This window comes from Simochromis diagramma, unplaced genomic scaffold, assembly GCF_900408965.1.
Source record: "Simochromis diagramma unplaced genomic scaffold, fSimDia1.1 OVJJ01000603.1, whole genome shotgun sequence".
Taxonomy (NCBI): Eukaryota; Metazoa; Chordata; class Actinopteri; order Cichliformes; family Cichlidae; genus Simochromis; species Simochromis diagramma.
The window spans coordinates 12,729,235-12,731,669 of record NW_024387414.1 but is presented as its reverse complement, the minus strand read 5'-3'; positions in this window follow the sequence as shown (position 1 = coordinate 12,731,669).

Sequence of the window (2,435 nt, the reverse complement as noted above, 5' to 3'; positions counted from 1 at the left end):
ATCTGGTGTTTGAAACTGTTTTGGTTTTCATGTGAGGTATGACCCTGAAGGTAAGCGCGTCATGGACAAAAGTAAAACAATATGTCAGATGTGCCATGCAATGCTCAATTACATTGGTGGGAACTAGTGCGTTAGCGCAGTTAGCTCGTTAACGTGTTGACGCCATCCAGCCCGACGCACGGAGCAATCCGCGGTAACTCGTTAACAGAGATTTGCCTCGTTATGCCGTTAACGTCATTTTAACGGGATTAACGCTGACAGCACTAGTGGGAACACAACGAATATGACTGCACATTTACGCCGACATCATCCTAGTGCAAAGACAAGTGGAAGCAGACAAAAACAACAAGCACGCATGCTACAAACTTTACCTGAGTCATTTAGACCAGCGGTGCCCAACCCCCGGGCCTCGGACCGGTACCAGTCCGTAAATCGTTTGGTACCGGGCCGCGAGAGTTGAGGCTCAGGTGTGAAATGTATGGTTTTCAGGGTTTTTATCGGTTTTCAGCGGGTTTTTTTGTTATCGTTTTTATCGTTAACTCGGTTTTATTGGGTCTTTTCACGTGTGTTATGAATAAATCTTCTTTTTTCGGTACCGGTACTAGTTTTATTTTGTTGTATTTATCTGCGACACCTTAAAGGCCGGTCTGTGAAAATATTGTTGGGCATAAACCGGTCCGTGGCGCAAAAAAGGTTGGGGACCGCTGATTTAGACAGCCGTTAGCACATGATTCTCCTTATGGGGACCTGATATGTTTAATATGCTGCTGAGAGTATACCCCAGAAGAAGCGTATAGTATAGCTTTTATTTTGGAAAGAGCCATTTCTCTGTAATAAACTCTCTTTTCCAAAGATGAGTGATTTCTCGATCAGATAGATTTATTTTTTTATTACTTTGTTGTTTCAGCAACATTAAATTTAAAAACTGTACCTTTGAGTTAAAATATATATTTATAATTTTAATAAATGACAAATTAAAAAAGCATGAACATTTTTTTGTATCGAAAAAATATCGAACCGTGAATTTTGTGTATCGTTGCACCCCTTATATATATATATATATATATATATCCATCCATCCATCCATCCATTCGTTTAGCAATCACTGTATTGAGCAACTGTTTTATTTAGCCACACTGCAAAATGTTTTTTATTTGGTCAAAGATCACTTCATGTAAACCTATTGGGATTTTGAATCAGCACTTGAGCAAAGGGAATTGTAAACATTTTAATTGTGTTGTAAAGACTGAAGCACATGAAGACTTGCAGATGTGTAACTTTTCTTGTTGTTCCCAAACATCAAAGATTTGTAGATGTTTGTGTATTCATTTTTAACAATGCTTCCCCCCCCTAAGTTATACTGTAATGAGGCTGTATTGTGTTTACATGATGGTTAAGGAAATTATTAATCTTATTGGTCATGAAATACACAAAAAAATAAAACGTTTGTGATTACAGCAAATAACCGTTCTGGTCTCTTTCATCTGTTTGCTACTTTAACTGCTTAAATATGCTCTGATATGGTCTTCTTCATAATTACAGTTGATGGATAGCAAACAGTGATTCTAAGATATACTCACCTTTCATTTAATAGAAGTACTTTTAATTGGATGTGTTTGTCACAAATTTTGACATTTCTATTTCAGGTAACTGGTAGCGTCTTATGGCTGGCAATTTCAGTTCATTTAAAAAGTTTCTAAGGCAGGTCAGAGAGATACTTGCTGGTTCCATTAGAGTTCCATTTTAATTTCAGTGTGTGAAGAGTGCTGCAAAGTTATGCAACGCAGCAAGTTGAAGAGACTCTAAGGTCATCATGACAAACCCTTCTCCTGGTAAAGACACTTTAACAACCAACAGACACTTGAAGGCCTATACCAGTCAAAGGTTTTAACACCACAAAACGTTTGGACTACTGGAAATCTTCGCTTCATCGCTCAGGATCTTTGTACGCCGTCAAGTAGGCGAAAGGGTGGTTCCACAGTGTGTGGCATCAACTGTTTGCCTGCCCGGCGGCCTGCCACTACATTCCGTAAATAAAGCTTATCATGTGATTTTCTTTTTTATGGTTATAGTATCACTGTCAGACTCTCACTATATTCTTACTCTCAGTTACTGTTTTACAAAGTTGGGGAGCTGCATATGTTTAAAATTTTGCTATTGCACAATATCATGAGTTATGAAAATCTGCTGTGTAATTCAAAGCAGTCCCTTTTTAAAGCTTCTGCTCAATAGATTTCATGAAGCTAGAACTTCGCCTTAACCCATCCCCCCTTCTCATGTAGAGCTTAGCTTAACATAATTTGTGTGTTCACAACACTGCACCTGGGTTTGAAAAAGCTGCATTCAAGGTCCAACATTGAGTTTTTAATTTTCTTCAAGTAAGTTAAGTAAGTTAAAACATGTTTTTTAAATGTGCATTTCTTTATAATCATGTA